Source organism: Zalophus californianus, chromosome 5 (genome assembly GCF_009762305.2).
Source record: "Zalophus californianus isolate mZalCal1 chromosome 5, mZalCal1.pri.v2, whole genome shotgun sequence".
Lineage (NCBI taxonomy): Eukaryota > Metazoa > Chordata > Mammalia > Carnivora > Otariidae > Zalophus > Zalophus californianus.
The window spans coordinates 24,885,169-24,905,679 of record NC_045599.1 but is presented as its reverse complement, the minus strand read 5'-3'; the positions used below and the strand labels follow the sequence as shown (position 1 = coordinate 24,905,679).

The 20,511-nt window shown below is 39.8% G+C and overlaps 1 protein-coding gene across 6 annotated transcripts in view; it reads right to left on the bottom strand.

Moving 5' to 3' along the window:
- Positions 1-17,958, bottom strand: part of CDC42SE2 (CDC42 small effector 2) — a 114,778-nt gene extending 96,820 nt beyond the window's left edge. For 5 of the 6 annotated variants that reach the window (XM_027605346.2, XM_027605344.2, XM_027605345.2 and 2 more), the window contains exon 1: positions 17,831-17,958. The gene's annotated coding sequence lies outside the window, so the exon portion shown is untranslated. The remainder of the gene's footprint in view (positions 1-17,830) is intronic. The other variant, XM_027605347.2, reaches the window with a different exon arrangement.
- Between the last annotated feature and the right edge of the window lie 2,553 nt (positions 17,959-20,511).

The window sequence follows — 20,511 nt, the reverse complement described above, 5'->3', positions numbered from 1 at the left end:
CTATCAGCTCTTTAAAATTCATCAAATTAGAAAATAGCTGGGAGGAAAAAATGGGGACCAAACCTTCAATTTCACCCAAAAATGCTTATACCAAAACCTAATTCCATGCTTCTTGCAAGCAGTCAACAAGCATCTCTAAAGCAGACTTAGGGGGCACTTGGGTGGCTGTCACTTGCGTGCCCAACTCTTGTTTTTGGCTCAGGTCATGATCTCAGGGTCGTGAGATCCAGCCCTGGGTCAGGCGCCATGCTCAGCACCAAGTCGGCTTGAGATTCTCCCTCTGCCTCCACCCCCCACCACCCTGCTCACCAACGTGCGCTAATTGAGTAAACAAAATCTTTAAAAAATAAATAAAGCAGAATCAGGTTTCCAGGTCAACTTAATACTTTCTCTTGCAAACAACAGATGCCAACTGAAGCTATATATATAGCAACATATTCTCAACTACTTAATATTAGAACCTAAGACATAGCATTTGATAGTTATTTAGCAAAAGGCTATTTAATGATATGCTCACCATACTCAGACTACCAAACACAAAATATGGGAGGTATAAATACTTTCTGATAGAAAAGCATACTGACTTGTAATACTCTCAAAATTTTCTGAGGAAATAAAAATTTCTTTAAAAAACTATCATAGCGATGGGTGACTCAGTTGTTAAGTGTTCAACTCTTAATTTCAGCTCTAGTCATCTATTTTTTTAATATATATATTTTATTTATTTGAGAGAGAAAGAGAGCACATGCATGTGCACACAAGCTGGGGGACGGGAAGAGGGAGAGGGAGAAGCAGACTCCCCACTGAGCGAGGGGTCCTATGCAGGGCTCGATCCCAGGACCCTGAGATCATGACCTAAACCGAAGTCAGACAACTGACTGAGCCACTCAGGCAACCCAATAAATAAATCCAAAAAATAAATAAATAAAAGGGCCCAGTATCAAAAAATCATACATGTTTTCATTCTAAACTTTATAAGGGGAAAAGCTACTTTTACTAGCTTGCACATTCTTTTTAAAGATTACCACAGCTTTTCCTATGTTGACAAAATAATGAACTGAGGTAGCATAAACGATTTTAAAAAAAGACATTTAAATTACATATTAGGGGACACCTGGGTGGCTCAGTCAGTTAAGCATCAGCCTTCAGCTCAGGTCCGAGTCCTGGGATTGAGCCCCGCATTGGGCTCCCCGCTAGCCGGAAGCCTGCTTCTCCCTCTGCCTGCCCTTCCCCCTGCTTCTGCACGCATGCACTCTCTCTCAGGTGTGCTCTCTCTCAAATGAAATCCTTAAAAAAAAAATTACATTTAATTCAATCCTGTGAAAAACCAGCAATAAGGGGAAAAGAAGATTTTTTTAGATTTATTTATTTTAGAAAGAGGGAGACAGAGAGAGTGAGCAGGGGGAGGGACAGTGGGAGAGGCAGAGAGAGAGAGAGAATCTCAAGCAGACTCCCTGCTGGGCTAGGAGCCTGACACAGGCCTCAAGCTTATGACCCTGAGATCATGACCTGAGGTGAAATCAAGAGTCGAACTATCCAGGCACCCAGAAAAACATAATATTTTACAGTTATATTCTTCAGAAATATTTCACCTATTCAACCCAGATAAACACAGTATAAAAGAACTTTCTACAAACACTAGTGTACTTCCAAATGGAAATATTACAGTAGACACGCTACTTTATGAAAGTAACAGAAGAGTAAGGGCTCACATTACAGGAAAAGAAAATTTCCTGAACAAATCAAGTCTAAGTTGTATTTTTTCATCTTACCATCTTCAAAATACACTGCATGTAGACATAAAGCCTTATCACTGAAAAAATATGGAGGCTTCTGCTGAATGCTAGAGAGGTTACTCAAGTAGCACTTGGCATTCATTCTTTCCTACCACACCTTATATATGCATACCTGTATCTCAGGTGCAGGAAAGCTAAAACAAAATAAAACCAGTAAACTACATTTCCCAGACTTCAAGTTATAGTTTGCATTCAGAATGTAAATCAGGTTCTACCAGTAAGAAGGCCTCTTTTGAGATTTGGAAAGCAGAAGTGAAGGAAAGAAAATTACGAAGCTATCCTTCCACTGCTGATTTAAGTGGTAAGCAATGACAAAACAAAATCAATGTGATTGGAAGCAGTTACAACTTTAGTCACCAGATGCAAGCAAGAAGCAGTCACATGACATATTCAGCATTCCTATGATGGGTCCTCGGTTTTACCTTCCTGACCCTTCAGCTATGGCCTTATATATATATATATATATACACACATATATTTTTTTTAAGATTTTATTTATTTATGGGGCGCCTGGGTGGCTCAGATGGTTAAGCGTCTGCCTTCGGCTCAGGTCATGATCCCAGGGTCCTGGGATCGAGCCCCACATCGGGCTCCCTGCTTGGTGGGGAGTCTGCTTCTCCCTCTCCCTCTACTGTTCCCCCTCCTTGTACTCTCTCACTCTGTCAAACAAATAAATAAAATCTTTAAAAAAAAAGATTTTATTTATTTATTTGACAGAGAAAGACACAGTGAGAGAGGAACACAAGCAGGGGGAGAGGGAGAAGCAGGCTTCCCGCGGAGTAGGGAGCCCGATGCAGGGCTCGATCCCAGGACCTTGGGATCAGGATCTGAGCCGAAGGCAGACGCTTAACAACTGAGCCACCCGGGCGCCCCCAGCCTTATATTCTTAAACATATAATCCAGTGATGGTTCTCTGCCTCCAATTCTTCCAAACTATCCAATGATTTTTTTTAAGTATCAAATTCCCTGTATAATATCTTTCTACCTGAAAATCCTAGAGTACTGTTTGTATCTTGCAAAGAATGCTCACAGATAGATTATGTTTAAGCTTAAAATGTACACTGCCGGGTAGCTCAGTCAGTTAAGCGCCTGACTCTTGATTTTGGCACAGATCATGATCTCAAGGGTTCTGAGATCCGGCCCAGGGACTGGCTCTGCGCTCAGCGGGGAGTCTGCTTGACATTCTCTTTCCCTCTTGTTCAAGTGATATTGACTGCCATAAAACCACATTTCAGAGTTGACAGCTGACTTTTTTTAGTCTTTCAACTGTAAAGTGATTCTCTTAGCAGTAGTCCAAGATGACTTTATTTATAATATAAGACAATTGTTAGGTCAACATACAGTAGTAACATTTTAACACTGAATGATCTTGGCTGAAAGAATTTATCAGTAATACACAATGGGGAGTCCGATTCTCTCTCTCCCTTCCCTCTGCCCCACCCCCTGCTTGTGCCTCTCTCATAAATAAATCTTTTAAAAAATAAAACATACATCCACACAAAAAGCTGCATATGAATATTCATAGCAGTATTATTCATACTAGCCAAAATGTAGAAACCCAAATACCCATTAACTGATGGATAAATGAAATGTGGTATATCCATACAACTAACGTTCATCCTCAAAACAGAATCAAGTGCTGATACATGCTACAACATAGATGAACCCTGAAACATTATGCTAAGTGAAAAAAGCCACTCACAAAAACACACACACTGTATGATTTAATTTATATAAAATGTCCAAAGAAGGCAAATCCAGAGAGACAGAAAACAGATTAGTGGTTGCCAGGAGCTGCGGGAAATGGAGGAATGGGGAATGACTGTTAATTTCTTTTTGAGGTAATGAAAATATTCTAAAATTAGACAGTACTGATGGCTACACAACACTGACTTATATACTTTAAAAGGTGGATTACGATATGTGAAGTAACAATAGCGACACCAATCCTGAGGTGCAGAACACACCAACACCAAGCAATTCTCCAATACCACCTGGGTGTCCTATAATTCAACTCAATCCTGACATACCTAGAAACAGCACCAGATCCCACAGGCAGGCTAAGGGCTCAGTCCTACAAGACTGCCCTGCCCTTCAGAGGTCAATCGTTAAGTCCAGACTGTCACCTGTGCTTCTAAAGTTCCCATGACTCCCTCCTCAGGTTTGACTAATACGCTACAGCAGTTTACAGAAATCTGAGAAACATTTCAGTCATGAGATTACCAGTTTATTATGAAAAGATATAATTCTGGAACAGCCAAATGGAAGAGATACAGAGGGAAAAAAAGGAAAGGGGTCTGTAGCTTCCTTGCTCTCTGAGCATGCCACTCCCCCCAGCACCTCTGTGTGTTCACCACCAGGAAGTTATCCTACCCCATCCTTCGGATTTTTATGAAGGCTTCATTACACAGTTATGATTGATTAAATCATTGATCACAGCAATTCAACCTCCAGCCCCTGGCCCCTCTCCAGGTCAGAGAGGTGGGACTTAAAAGTTCTAAACCTCTAATCGCAGGGTTGGTTCTCCCGGCAATCAGTGGCCATCTTTACGTGCTTCCCAAAAGTCACCTCATTAACATGACAAAAGACACTTTTGTGGCTCTCTTAGGAAATTCCAAGGGTTTTAGGAGCTCTGCACCAAGAACAGGGAAGACCAAATAGATTCTTTCTTATTGTAACTCACAGTATCACATGTGTTATATTTCAATAAAGCTGCCATAGTGTAAAAAAAAAAAAAGTGACGATTATTTCCTTAGGATATAGCCTCAGAGACAAAAATACCAGTCTTTGATATGTCAAAATGCTTTTGAAAAAGAAAAGGGGGGGCTCTACAGATTTATACTCCCTCCAGCAATAAATTTAGTACCTATGTCACTGTACTGAGGTGAACTGGCACCATTTCTTAAATCCTAAATCTGGTAAGAGAAACATATTGTTATTAAAGTTGAACACTTTTTTTCCATATTTTAGTAACTTTTTTCTTCTGCAAAGGGTAGTTCTTAGGCTTTAAAATAGACATCTCTGGGGCGCCTGGCTGGATCAGCCGGAAGAGCACGCAACTCTTGATCTCGCCCCGTGTTGGGTATAGAGATTACTTAAAAATAAAATTAAATAATACATTATATGTTAAAAAAAAAAAAAGATAGTAGGAAGGGAAAAATGAAGGGGGCGAAATCAGAGGGGGAGATGAACCATGAGAGACTATGGACTCGGAGAAACAAACAGGGTTTTAGAGGGGAGGGGGATGGGGGGATGGGTTAGCCCAGTGATGGGTATTAAAGAGGGCACATATTGAATGGACACTGGGCGTTATACGCAAACAATGAAATGAATCACGGAACACTACATCAAAAACTAATGATGTAATGTATGGTGATTAACATAATAAAACAAAAATTTTAAAAAATTAAATAAACAGACATCTTTATGCACACAACTCTTACACTATAAACCAAGAGATTAGTTACTTTCTTACCATTTTGGCAGCAATAATGAACTCAGCCTCAATCTGTTCTACTTCAGCTTTTAACTTTAAAACTTTCCTTGAAGTCAAAATACTTTTTAAAATAGTCTCAAGAACCATTCTCCTCCTAAAATAGGCAGATTAAAAGGGACACTACAGTAGGAGTCCACCTGGTTACATGAATTTCCAGTTTCCTGACTGCAATTCACTTTCAAGTAAAATGTCCAACTGACTCTGGAGATGTTTTAAAGTAATATGGAGTAGCAAAAAGGAAATGAAATATTAACACTTCCTACAATCCAGGTACTTAGGTGTACCTCATTTAATCCTACCAAGCCTATTAACCGCACTTAATAAAATTAAAATCACCAAAACTGAGGCCTTCGCCACGCAGCAAATATGTGGCAAAGTTATGGATCAAACTAAGGTGTGCCTAATTCCAAAGTCCCTAATTCTTTCTGCCACTTAACAATGCTTCCCGAGTCAATGACTCTGAAAATCAGACATTCTGAACACTAGTTCTGCCATTTATTATGTGACTAATTTCTGAGCTTTGTATGTAGCATTTTTATAAAAACAAGGTTTTTATTCACAAAATAAATACAAAAATGCTAAAAATTCACTGTGAAATCGAAGTTTAAAAAATACCTATTTCTTAAACAGCAAAATGTACAGAATAATTCTAGACACTTTTCTTGAATTTGTATCAATTTCACTGAACCTTCCAACATTTACAAACATGTGATCACTCGCTGAAAAACATTTTTTTAGGAACTGCCAATCTCCCCGTCACACAAAAATGCATCATTCTCAACTATAATGCCTTTTATTCTTCTTTACCACATGAGACATGTTTTCAGTATTGTATGCACCATTCAGGAAGTAGCACTACATTAAGAGAAATGACTACTTCAGCTACTTAAGAAGAGATAAAGAGCAGAGGAGCTTGTGAGCAAGCTGTAGTACAATAAAGAAAAAGACAAGGTAAAGAAACAAAAACAAGGTAGGAAACCAACCTTCTACTCTACCATAGCTAATGAATATAGCTGTGATAAAGGAAAAGTCATTTAAATTATATAACCCTTAAGGACTCTTGATTAGCTTTTAAAAACTCTACTTTTAGTCCAAAACAGCTACTTGGTAAGATTAGGACTGATTTCCAAAGCATGGAATATACCAATATATATGAGGGATTCTTCCACAAGGATCTGCACATACATGAAAACAAAAATCAACTCAAACATCAATACCCGAATTCTTAAACTAAAACTTTTTTTCCAAGAACTCTCTCACTCCTCATTCTGACATATTAAAAAGGGTAGTAATATTTAATGAAATTGTCACAAACTGGATAAAAGTCTTTAATAAAACACATTTTTATTCTAAAATTATTTTGATATTGGGACGCCTAGATGGCTCAGTCGTTAAGCATCTGCCTTCAGCTCAGGTCATGATCCCAGGGTCCTGGGATCAAGCCCCACATAGGGCTCCCTGCTCGGCGGGAAGCCTGCTTCTCCCTCTCCCACTCCCCCTGCTTGTGTTCCCCCTCTCGCTGTGTCTCTCTGTGTCAAATAAAATCTTAAAAAATAAATATGTAAATAAATAAAATTATTTTAATATTAAGGTATCAATAGGACTGGGGCAGACCAAAAAATATGAACTTATCTACAACCCCTTATTTTACCCTAGGGCTATTATTAAAATAAGTCTACTCTACACAAAATCATGTATTGTTTTTCTTAGCTGGTATAACACAATCAAGCTATTGTGCAGTGGTAAAAGAGCTCTTAAGAAAAAATTACTGCTGAAGTAATTTTTGAGTCGAGGTGACTTACCACAATTCTACTCTCCATAAACACCACTGTTTTTAATCATAACTTTACTTACAGCTTTACCCACTGTCAAACAAAATTTTCACTTTCCAATGAGATTCTTTCAAACTAAAGTAATAAAAGTAATGCTTTTATGATCACAGTATTTGCTAAATTGTGTACTAAGATTTTATTTCGGTTAAAAAAAGAAAAACCACTTATTCATTGGCGTGCCTGGAAGGACATTCAACAAAACATGACCAGTGGTTAATTTAGGATGGTAGAATTATGGATGTGTTTTTTTTTTCTTTAGCTTATTCATATACCCTGATTCTCTGCATCAAACACAACTTTTTTTAATGCTTGTGAATAAGAGTGAGAACAACCTGAGTTAAAGGATAAGAAACATAGGTGCCATATTTTAATTCAATATCAACAATTCAAATCCACTTATTCAGAGTTAACATAATGTAAATGTCACTCAAGAACTGTCAGTAAATCGACAAAGTTCAATTTTTAAATTAATTTCCTCAAGAAAATTTTAAATAAATCTCCTCAGGCCCCTGTGAGAAAATAATCTGTCTCTTTATAGAACTGGGGGTCGGGTGGGGGGAGATAAGGGTGGAAAATGGCACGGTATGTCCAGGTGATCACAGGAAAGACAATAGAGAAAAACTACTAAACCTGAGAAACAGGACCACATCATTTCATTGATTCAGAGATACGGATTCATAGGAAAAATCCGAGTAGCAGGAAGTAAATGATCAGAGACATCAGGTAAGCACTTAGAGGATAATGAGCAAAAGAAAAGAAAAAAGCCAGGAAAAAAAAAAACTGAACTCAGGCATATTTATGTAAATCATGTAAATCATTCTGAAAAGCAAATTTTAAAATAAAAGTTATCTAATAATTTATGACTCAAATTGAATCAGCTCTGCTTTCTTCACCAGGAAAAGAGCACCTTACCATGGGCGTAGCAACTCGGTAGCAAAACCAAAAACACCTTCAAAAGCATCTCAAGATCTTTTATGCCTGCTATGGAATGAACTAGTAGTCAAAGTAAGGTGTATAGTTAAGCAATTAATATACAAACACACAAATAACCAGTTTTTACACAATAAAAGAATCTACAAATCATCAGATGTGAAGGGAATGCAACTTTGAAAAACAAAAAAGGTACAGCACTGAGGTAAGTCATGGACTGAACTGACTTCACAGACCACAATGAGGAAATTATCTTTAAACCAAACTAACTAACTCTGCTAGGTTAAGCCATAAGAAAAAATGCTTGTCAATATTCAAGCATTTTTTATCCACAAAAACAACAATTTCATATGGTTCCACCCAGTGGTTGGCTGATAAATATTTAACAACTACCTCTCTGAAAAAAAGACCCTGATTTATAGCTTTTGCAGATTCCCATGTCATAAACAGTCCTACCATAACCAGTTCCAAGCTGCCAAGATGATGTCATTGAACATGGAGCTGGAAAGATGCACAAGGTCAGCTCACCAGCTCCAACACACCACTAGTTCTACCCGATACTCTGATCTAAGGATCATCAGAGCAATTTCACTTTCCTTAAATCAGGCTTTTGCCTGAATATTCCCATTTCCTACTCCCCTAGGTTAGAAGGAATACATCTTTGACACTTTAAGACATCACTACACTAAAATTCATTCACAATAAAGAATAGATGAGATTACTATTTTTATTCATTCAACACTTTTTTACTAAACATTTATCTAGTGTCATATATTGTTCTGAGCACTGGGACAGCAAGGAACAAGAAAAAGGCGTTCCTTGCTCTCATAAGGCTTATGATCTATTTTAGGACACACTTAAATTAAAAACATATTAAAGTCTGACAAACGCTATAAAGAAAATGTAACAGTGATGGGAGGGTGCTATTTTAAACTGAGTGGCAAGGAAATGAGGTGATATTTAAGCTGAGATCTTCAAGATAAGAGGCCAGCCTTGCAAAGATCTGGGAACCATCATTTCAAACAGAGGAAACAACTAGTATAAAAACCCTAACACAAGAATAAGCAAGGCCTGTTTGAGAAATTAATCTGCGGCTAAAGGCAGTGAGCAAAGGTGAGCCACTCTGAGTGGCTGTCAGGTCCATATTATATCGACAGACTGTGAGTGAGTTTGTATTTTCTGGGAGAGTACAGTTTGTATTTTATTCTGAGTAGAATGGGAAAAGTAGTTTGATAAATTTGTTAAATGAACAAACGAATGCATACTTTAACAACCCCTTAAAAGATTTGGTTCACAACCTATTACTTGTATTCACTTTTCTCAATATGATCATTTTGATTACTTCACAATCCACCTAGAATATTATCAAGTTAAAGCAGGCCACAGTAGGCCTCAGACTATGAATATACCTGAAATAAACGTAGAGGTTTGACTACTTATCAGTTCAGAAATAAGGATTTTTTAGAGAGAGAGAGAAAGAAAACAAGTGCACTCAAGAGAGGGGGGAGAGGGATAATCGGAGAAGGGGAGAGAATCTTAAACAGACTGATGCCCAGCACAGAGCCCACCGCCCAGTACAAAGCCGGTTGCAGGGCTAGATCTCACAACTCTGAGATCATGACCTCAATCGAAATCAATAGAAGTATGCTTAACTGACTGAGCCACCCAGGTGCCCAAGAAAGAATCTTATTAATCCAAGATGGATATTTCATAATTGAAATTGTAACATGAATTCGCGCGCGCGCGCACGCACGCACGCACGCACACACACACACACGGGGTGGGGGTGGGCAGCAGTGGGAGAGGGAGAAGCAGACTTCTAGCTGAGCAGGGAGCCCAAGGCAGCACTCGATCCCAGAACCCGGGGATCATGACCCAAGCCAAAGGCAGACACTTAACCAACTGAGTCACCCAGGTGCCCCTAAAAGATTTTTTTTTTAATCAACAGGAAACGACACTTATAACTTAGAAAAAAAAGAGTTTAAAAATAAATGAATTTTAGGGGCACCTGGCTGGCTCAGTCAGTGGAGCGTGTGACTCTTGGACTCCGGGCTGTGGATTTGAGCCCCACGTTTGGTGTAGAGATTGCTTGAAAATAAAATCTCCAAAGTTAATTAATTTTTAGAAGGGTTTACAAAATCTTGTCTCAGCATAATGAAATACTGAAAGTTTGCATTATCATTAATTTTCCCAGCACTCCTATTTCCTACCTAAATATTACTTAAATTACAGTTTTAAAAATGCATTTTAAACATTCAAGTATTTTTCATTTATGAGCACAAACATGCTTATATTACTCAATAAAACTGTGCACATTAATGTAGCTAGCTGCTAGCTTACCACAGAACTACAGTGAAACTACTTATAGGCCCTGCCTTTTCCGAGGGGGCGGTAAATAGGCAGTGCAATACCAAGAGAACAAAGCATACTAATAAATTTGTGTTAAGCTGAAAATCTCTCTCTAAAGCTATGACACCTCTTTTTGGACTCTCTACAAAAAACTTAAGAAATGCTAAGAATATCGTCTGATAAAGCACTTTCTTGATAACAGCAACTTACCTTCTTTAACAAAAGGAGTTTGGCAACAGAAAACCAACCAAGTTTTGGATCCCAATCTCACGTGAACCAGTATCCCTGATAAAAGAAAGGTGTAATATAGCCCAACTTCAAAAGCCTAAGTCCATGTAAATCACCAACACTCAGAATTCAAGAAAAAGCCCAAAAGAAGTATGGAACAAGCCAAAAAAAGTTTAAGTGTCACTCGACTTCCAAATCAGGCTTTTCTTTTTATTTTGTTTACCTTACCTCTCTGTTCCTTTCCTACGTCCTCTGTCCATAACCATTTCCCCATGTATTTTCACTCTGCATACACAAAAATTGATTTGAACATACTTTCTCTCCTTGTATCTAAATTTTTTTTAATTTTTCTAGGACTACATGGTTTTAAGTGAAATATTTTTAGTCAAAATACTTTTGGTTATACAAACATACATAAAAGCTGTTTTCAAAGACATGAATAACAAGATAAGTGGTCACTCATTGAGCAAATGTAAATGCCTATCATGTGCATGTCTCTGTTCTGAATACTGGGTATTTTGCAGTGAATAAAAGAAAGCTCTTTACCTAAGGACACTAAAGCCAAACTGCTTGGCAGGTTCGAGAAAGTTCAAGGAGACCCATGTGCCTGGTGTGGAATAAACCAAGGAGAAAGTAATAGGGCGTATCATCAGAGAGGTAAGAGGCACAGATGATGGAGGGCCTTGCAGGCCCTATTGTATTCTGGCTTTTACTCTAAGGAAAGCCACTGAAGGATTTTGAACATCAAAGTAACATAATTCAACTTGTATTTCAAAAGGATCACCCTGGCTACTGTCCTGAGAACAGAAAAGAGCAGAAGCAGCAAAGAGACTACTAAAATAAGACAAGCAAGAGATGTTTGCTTAGAGAAGAGTGTGAGCAGTGGTCTTATGGTAGACTTTAAGGTACAATACATTATTGTGAATTAGATGTGGGGGTGTAAGAAAGTGAAATCAAGAATGTCTACCAGGTGTCAGCCACAAAAAACTAAAAGATGGGGTGGACACCTAGAAGATGAGGGAGATGGAATAAGAGCAATCACTGGGGTAGGAGAGAAAGATGGAGAGGTCAGTCTTGACTTATGAAATATGGGATATCTAATTAGGAATGTCGACTCAGCAGTTGGGTACACATGTGTGGAGGTTAGGAAAGAGATCCAAGCTGAAGATAACATTTTTAGTTTGAAATATATGATAATTCTAGCTAGAGAATAGGATGAGATTACAAAAGACTACATATATAGAAGAGACTTAAACATAGAGCTCTGGGACACTGCCTTATTTTTTAGAAGTTGGGGCTACAAAAAAGAACCAGAAAAAGAAACTAAAAATAAGCAGTAGTGTCCCAGAAGCAAGGGGAGAAAAGGTTTCAAAGAGAAGAAAATTATCAACCGTGTCAGATGCTGCTGCTGCATCCAAGAGAATTAGGACTGAGAACTGACTAGGGAATGTATCACCAAGGAGCTCACTGGTAAGCTCAACAAGAGTAGAGTGAAAAAGAAAAAGAAAAAAAAAAACCTGAATGTAATGGATCCAAAAAAGATAGGAAGGACTGGTGACCACAAATAACTCTTTTAGAAAACGGTAGCTGAAGAAAAATGTGGTGCTGGGGGAGTTTGTTTGTTTTAAAGAAGGGAGATACTTCAGCATATCTCTACACTGATAGGAACGATCAAGTAGAAACGGCAAACGGTGATGACACAGCTCACTGGCAGACAGGAGCCCGGGACGAATACTGAGGCAATGCAATGTCCTTGACAGGAGAAGGGGATAGAACCCAGGGCAAGAAGAATGGAACCCATGATCACAGAACAGAAAATGCAGAGAGTGTGGGTATAGATGCGAAAAGAGATGAAAAAGTTTTTTCTGATTGCTTTCATTTTTAATATACAGGAAGCAAGGTCATCAGCTGAAAATGCAAAGAGGTGCTAGAGTTTTAAGGAGAGATCTAAAATAGTCATTTAGGGGAGTGGGAGAGTGATTCAACCAGGGAAATGTATTAAGATTCCAGAACTGGGACACCTAGCCGACTTAGTCGGTGGAATGTGTGACTCTTGATCTCAGGGTCCTGAGTTGGAGTGCCACATTGGGTGTAGGGATTACTTTAAAAAAAAAAATTAAGATTACAGAACTGTGGGCAGCATGAGGACCCTCCTAATTTATAGGGAGATGAGGTCAGCATCAGTGTTTTTTTTTTTCCCCTCAAGCCACATTCAAATGTCACGTACAGGCTAGTCTAGATTGGGGGGGGTGGCAAACTATAGGTGAGTACAGTAAAGAAGTGCTACAGAGAACTGAGGGTGTACAAATGTAAAATTTCTAACAGTGGACCATGGATTCAAAGCATGGACGTGGAGGAAGGAGGGCTCAGGACAGTACAGCAGCAACATTCTATAGGTCCCTGACACAGAAGTACTGTGTAAGTGCGGTAATTAACAGAAAGAGCTGGAGAGGTACAATGTTGAGGTCCTAGTGGAATGCATGAAACTGCGTATTATGAAATAATCTTAGTAAAGGGCAGGTCTGCTTAAGAAGTTATAAAAAAAAAAGTTATTTATAAAACTACTATGAAGACTAAAGCAAAACCTCTCCTTGGGCATAGTGAGCCTGCAGATGAGGGAAACTGGAAGGTGAAGGGGCAGTAACAGAAGAACTGTATCACAAGAATTGTAGCTGGAAGGTTCCCAGACATGGAATCCCCAAGAAAACCATTTCCAGCACTTCTGGAAAAAGTCCACTTTGAACAACCTGCCCGATTCAGAAGGCACCAGTGCCAGAGCACAACAGGATGAGCTACATTAAAATCATCTTTCCCCTCACTTCTCTTTCCCCCCTGAGCTGGACTCTGGACAGGTGAATGGACAGCACAGTGAAGAGAAGCTGGTAAAATAAAAGACACCTACTAGGACTCTTGCTCCAGAGCAGACTTCTGGGCTCGAGAATTTCTAAATTGTATAAGAGTTTTAACACTGAATATTATACTGAACTGTACCTTCCAATGACTAAAGTAACACTATCATTGACAAGTAAGCACAAGAATTTTTATTACCTAAAACTAACTAGGAAAGCTACCTGACTTTCCTAAAAGCTCATCCAGAGGCAGGGAAAGACTTCATCTATAGGGACAGTTTGAAGGTATAGGGAGAGAGTTGTTCTCTCCTTAAGCTTTATCAAGTCCCATCCACTGCACATACCAGTTCCAGAAATACCCATGGGTTCTCACCATATGTAAGTGCAAAATATACACAATGCTGAATATACAAAAAATTCATTTTTGCTTTATTAAGCAAAAAGTGGAAGTATATTATTAAGCTACATGGAACAAAATTTTATGTTTTACTAACACATGCTTACAATAATCCAATCAAAGGTTTAACAAGAAATCTTAGCATGAATTTCTAATTGGGTAAGATATAAAATGAAAATATCAGTGCTCATCGTTTAGTCAATTTCAAAGATACCTAAATTTAACATGGAGTTATCTAATGCTTTCTAGGAAAAAGAGGGAGTTTGTCTTACTGTAATCCATTTTGACTAAAATACATTTGCAGGTATTTTATGGTGTCATAATAAAGACAACTTATTACCAAGTCTTTTGGCTTTCAGTTCAGAAACTCCCTTTGGATGGATTCCCACAGCTCTTTCAGCTAAATCCTGCTCTGTTCATTATGTGTTTGTATTATAGAAAAGTTCCAGTATTCTTAAGCTTTGAAGTGAGGTAGCAGGATGCATAAAATTAATTATTAATAAGCTAAATTTCAAGTTTTTCCACATGGTATGGAAAGAAAATCAGGATAAATTCCCTCACCTAACTAGTAAGTAAGAATTAAGGATAAGCACACATTTCACTCAGTTCTTCTCATGAATGCACAGGGAACCCATAATGTTCCTCTCAAAAACATTACTAACATTTTTCAATAAAATGTTAAAATATTTCATGAGAACTGAGATTAAGAACACTATAACAGATGAAAACCAATATGCATTGCCAGTTGTGAGAAAAAAAACTTACAAAGCGTTTACAAAAGTGCCCCAGACTCAAAAGAAAAAAAACAGTACCCCAAACTCACCCTAAAGCAGATGAAAACCTAAACACTTTCAAAAAGTGACACCTGGGATATAAAAAATGTAGCAGCAACCTGTCCTAGAGAATAAATGTGAGAAATTACTTACAAAGCACTTTGGAAATGTTTTTATACAAATGCTAATTGATACCAACAACCTATACAAAAATGAGCACAGCTGCAATGCTTTTTTATGGACATTCTTAATCACTTTATTAATTACATCTGATAAAGGAAACACTTTGTAAAGCATTCTGAAGGGTCTTAAAAAAAAAAAAATGAACTAACTCCCTACTCCCATCCTGTCACACACACATATACCCTGAGGATGAAAGCACCAACATTTCAAATACTCCAACAATTATAAGATGGGATGATCCTGGAATTTATTTAGACTCAAAACATTATAAACTATTCTGAGATAGAAATACTTTGAAAACATAGTATTTTTTAAGGTACAAAACCCTATTTTTTTTTAAGATTATCTAGGGGCACCTGGGTGGCTCAGTCATTAAGTGTCTGCCTTCGGCTCAGGTCGCGATCCTAGAGTCCCAGGAACAAGTCCCACATCAGGCTCCCTGCTCATTGGAAAGCCTGCTTCTCCCTCTCCCACTCCCCCTGCTTGTGTTCTCTCCCTCGCTGTATCGCTGTCAAATAAATAAAATCTTTAAAATATTTATTTGACAGACAGCAAGAGAGCACAAGCAGGGGTAGTAGCAGAGAGAGAGGGAGAAAAAAAAGTATATTGTCAAAGTAACTCTTCCCACAAGAAACATACATTAAAAAAAAACACAACTCTCTACCACTAAAATATAAGGGATTACTTTCCATATTACTCCCAGGCACAACCACAAAAAGCAAGCAGCCAACCTAAAAATCTTTGAAAGTTCTATCTGAAAGTACATTATCTTCAATAATGTATAAGGTGTTAACAAATCAAAAGGTCCACCTAAACTGAAATGCCATCTATGAAAAAATTACTAATCTACATTATTTTGTAATGATCAAAAAAATGACACTGGAACACATCAATTTGGCCTTCTGATGAGACCACACAAAATAAGCACTTTTTTAAAAAATCCTGTGTATATAAGACAAAAGCAAGCAATGCAACCTTATATTCAGAATAAATACTACAAACAGCATTCTCCTTTTAGTAAGCAGTTCCATCACAGTCGCAATACTAGCAGCAAAGTCCAAATATGGAACCACAAATTATTACTAATCCTTCCCTTTTCAGCATGATCAAGTCAATACTATATTTATCTGTAAATAGTGACTAAAAGATCGAACTTCCAAATAGGTGCTTTATTTAAAACATTTCTTGTAGAAAAGTAATCCACTGTTTCTTCTTGGAGATTCTGAAAAATAGAAAATGTTGTATAGCAAAGATTATTTACAGAAAACAACCAGAAGTGCATTACTCTTCAATAAATACACTGTACCAAAATCATCCAGTATGGAAGGAGGGAAAAAAAAGTTTCTTAAACCTCCTCCTCCTTTCATTTTAAAATGTAGAATGATTTTACTAAACTGACAAGAAAATGTAACCTAATAATCTCAGCCCTATGAAGTTACTTATTAACCTTTAAGTAGACTTAGGGATCTATACTTCCTGCACTCCACCTGACAGCTTCCCTGTAAGTAGGCAGGCAGTAGGGGTGTAAGTCAGTCCTTACTTGCAACATCGACAATGAGGAAAGAACTTCACGCTCGGGTTAAAGCGATAATTGTGGGTTTTGTTTGCTTCTAGAAACGCAACAACCAACACAGGTGCCACTACATAATGGGTGCTCCATGAATACCGGTTTAATAAATGGTAGGGTTTAATTAGTGCAACATTAGTTTTCTTTTCCCTCTAACTTTAGAGAGCCTCTGGCTCAAAAAGCAACTGAAGACCATGCCACCACGGCCCGCCAAAAGCACATAAACTTATTTATTCATAATGAAATAGACTTTGGGCGTCTCAGAAGAACAAAATACAATCCAAACACCTTTAATTTCTCATTCTTTCGAAAGAAAAGCAGAAACAACACTTATCTTTTAACAACTTATTTTTAAACAGAAAATGTCAACCAACTTTTCCTCAAAATGAAAAATTTCACATTTCAACTACATATTCTACACTTGTAACATTGATAATAACCGATCAACACCATGTATATGGTGGGTAAAAACAAAAAAGCATATAAACAAAAACTGCATGCGGTTTGCCAACGTTTTTTTCCTTGAGTCAAGAGGGTATGTGCCTAAATTTTACTAGCTGTGAAATCAGTTTTGATGTTTCAAGATTCGTTCATTCATTCAAATATTTTACTGAGCACCTACTATAAGCCAGACTCTTTAAAACAAAATATGTCAATTTTGTAAACTGAACATCAGCACCAAATTCCCCTACAAAAGTTTATCATTTGAAATAACAGCAACTAAGGAGAAATTCCAGTCTTATTTCAAGTACACATGAAGTCAGCCCATCGGGGCTTTTCAGCTATAAATGCTGCATCAGCGAGCCGCTACCTACCACACCCGTTACCAAAAATCACAACTGAAGCGGCAAAGGAAAGACAACCTGTACGAGTAACACGAGCTCCTCCGAGTAGGTGATCGGGCAGGGCTTTCTCTCCGGGGCCCAAAGAGAAGCGCCGCGAGACCCGCGAGCGGAACGCGCAGCACGCCTCAGGCGAGAGTCCCGGCTCCAGAGGCAGGGGTTCCTGCCCCACCCCCAAACTCTCACCTGGAAGACCCCGGCCCACCCCGCCCGCCCTTCGCGCCTCCCCTCCCGACTCCCAGACCTGCAAAGTTTGGGGGAGGGGGTCTTTTCATTTCCATTTTACATCAGGCTGGCGGTTGGCTCCCTCAGCCACCCGCCTGTTGTCAATTTTGAACTGAGCATGTAACCATTTCTCAGAAGGAATGGAAGAAAAACCAAAGGCAGGGTCCGCAGGAAGACCTCGCCCAGACCTGAAAATGGAGCCGCAGGCTCAGCCCACAGCCCGCAGCGCGCGGGGGGCAGGGCCGGGCCGCGCTCCCCGCCGAGCCCTCGGCGGCGGGGGTTCGAGGCTGCGGGCCCCCGCCCAGGAGGCCGCGAGGGCGAGGTCTGGGTGCCGGCGCGCGACCCGGCCGGCGGGACACTCACCGTCGCCTTTGTCTCGACCGCCGGCTCCAGCCGCAGCCGCTCTCGGTGCCGGCTCCGCGGCTCCTGCCACCCCCACGCCCGCAGCTGCGCTCCCCGGCGCGCTCGCCGCTTCCTGGCCCCTCCCTCCCCGCCCAGGCTCGCGCGCGGGCGGAGCGAGAGGCGGCGCGCGCCCGGAGAGCCCCGGGAGGACAGCGCCGCCGCGCAGCTGCCGCCGCGCCGGCCCCACCCCCTGCCCCGCGGGGGCTTTGGACTTAGCCGGCGACCCCCGCAACGCGCCGCGCCTTGCAGCTGCGCGGGCTAGGAAGCCCCCTCCTAAGGGAGAGGAGGGCCGCGAGCCGGGGTTGGAGCCCGCGCGGGAAAGGACGCGCCGGAAGATGGCGACCAGGGCTGGGTGGGAGCGCACGAGAGCCCCTCCTCGCCCTCCTCCCGGCGGCTGGCAACGGCGGCTCGCGCCCCTTCCCCGGACCGCGCGGAGGGGCGGTGCCTGCGCTCCAAGTGGGACCGCGGACGCTCCCGGGCTGCCCAGGCTAGGCGCTGAGCCCTGGCACCACTTGTCGGTTGGAAACGGTGGAGAGAAAGATGCCCTGAAATCATCGGACCACCGCTTTTTATTAATGTAAACGTCAGAATCGTTGAATCTGTCATAACTAACTGGCTTTTATGGCCTAGAAGTTCCACCTGACATTTGAAAAGCGTGAAATTACTTCTCCTGGATCTCTGAGTCTTCTTTAGCTGTATGTTTTATATATCCCAGAAATCAGAAATACCTAAGAGTCCCCATCCAGCAATCAACCTTCCACCAAATGCCTACATTAAGTTTTCAGGCCTACAACACTTAGAATATGATGTAGTAATATATACGTCTTCTTCATCTGAATTGATTATATTAGTACAATATTAGTTTTCTTTTCCCCCTAAGTTTCTAATTCTCGCTCAAAAAGCAGTTCAAGACTTAGCCAGGTCCTTCTAGCTAGTTGCTCAGAACACATATTTTGTGGAGTCCTTGGCTCCCTTTCTTCTCTGATCTTCACCTCCAAGCTGTCAGGCAAGACTGTTGGACTCTCAGAGTAAATCAGAATCAGACCAATCAGTGCATTACTTCCGTCTTCTGACTTGGATCGTACTTCAGTGGCCTGCTAAATGGTCTCTCTGCCCACCATTAACTCACTCTATTGTCAGAGCAACAAACAGAACACTGTCTTACAAGAAAAGTCAGCTCCGGTCTCATCTGGCCCAAATCCTCCAGTGGCTCCCTATTTCATTGTCTGTAAAAGCTAAGGTCTTTACGGTGACCTACGAACCCTTGGTTTTGCCTGTTCCCTTCACCTGTCTCACTCCAGCTCCAACTACCCTTTGTTGCTTGAATAATCCAGACTACTACTTAGGGCCTTTGAAGTGCAGCTCCTTTTCCAGGAACATTCTCCCTCAATGTCTGCTTTCCCTCTTCTAACTCCTTTCCCAAATCTCACCCTAACAGTGATGCTTAGACTGACCACACTATTTAAAATTGCAACTCCCCCAACCCCAACTCTCATTCCTTCCTAACTTGCTTTTTTGTTTCCATGACACTTTAAACCTTGCAACAATCTTTATAATTTACTTATTTTGTATGTTTATCTCTTAATGCCTGTCTTCCCCAATATAAGATGGAATTTTGTCTGCTTTGTTCGGCTGATGTACCCTGGTGCCTAGAGTAAATGAAAAAAATGTTTAAATCCCCTGAGATGATAAAAAGTGCAAAGAAAAAAAAAAGACCAATTTTTTATTTTAAATTTGCTCTTTGTCCCAATTTCTATTAGTTAACCCATGGATCCTTATCTACAGTATAATAAAAGCATTTAAATTTTCTAGTTACTCTGAGTACAGTGAAAACTTGACATTTAATGCAGTTTTTCTGACCAGTGATATCCTGGTATCCTAGTTCAAAAAAATAGGAATAACAAACTAGAGGAAGCTCTCTGGCCTGAAATTCAAAGGCATATTAATTCTAAAAATTTCCTAGGACAAAAAACCCAGGAAGTTCCTACAACTGCATTTGAGTCTATAATCACCTCAAAACTAAAAGAAATGTGGGATGCTAAAAAAAAAAAAAAAGCAAAAAACAAAAAAAAAGCCCAGGGGCGCCTGGGTGGCTCAGATGGTTAAGTGTCTGCCTTCAGTTCAGGCCGTGATCCTGGGGTCCTGGGATCAAGCCCCACATCAGGCTCCTGGCTCAGTGGGGAGCCTGCCTCTCCCCCTGCTCATGCGCTCTCTCTCTGTATCTCTGTGCCTCAAATGAATAAATATTAAAAAAAAAAAAGCCCAGAAAATTCCTGAACTTAATATGTCTGGTATGTTTGTAACCCTTCCTTTGAATTGCTAACGTAGTCATTTTGTGTGAATGCCTTAAAAGTAGCATTTCCTATCATTTATTCATAAGAGTTAACATGCGTTATGTAAACATTTGTTTTCAGGTTTCCCATATGTTTATACCATATCATATGCAACTGAATACCCTGATAATGTCTAATTTCAGTTGCTACAGCTATTCATACACCTCTCTTGTCAATAGAAAAAAAAATCAATTAATACAATTCTTGAAGGATACCTTTTGTATGAAAGTCTATGTGTATAATTATGCTCGGTATCATATTTATAGCATAGTTTCTTTACACATTTTATTTATCCTTTATGATTTAAAA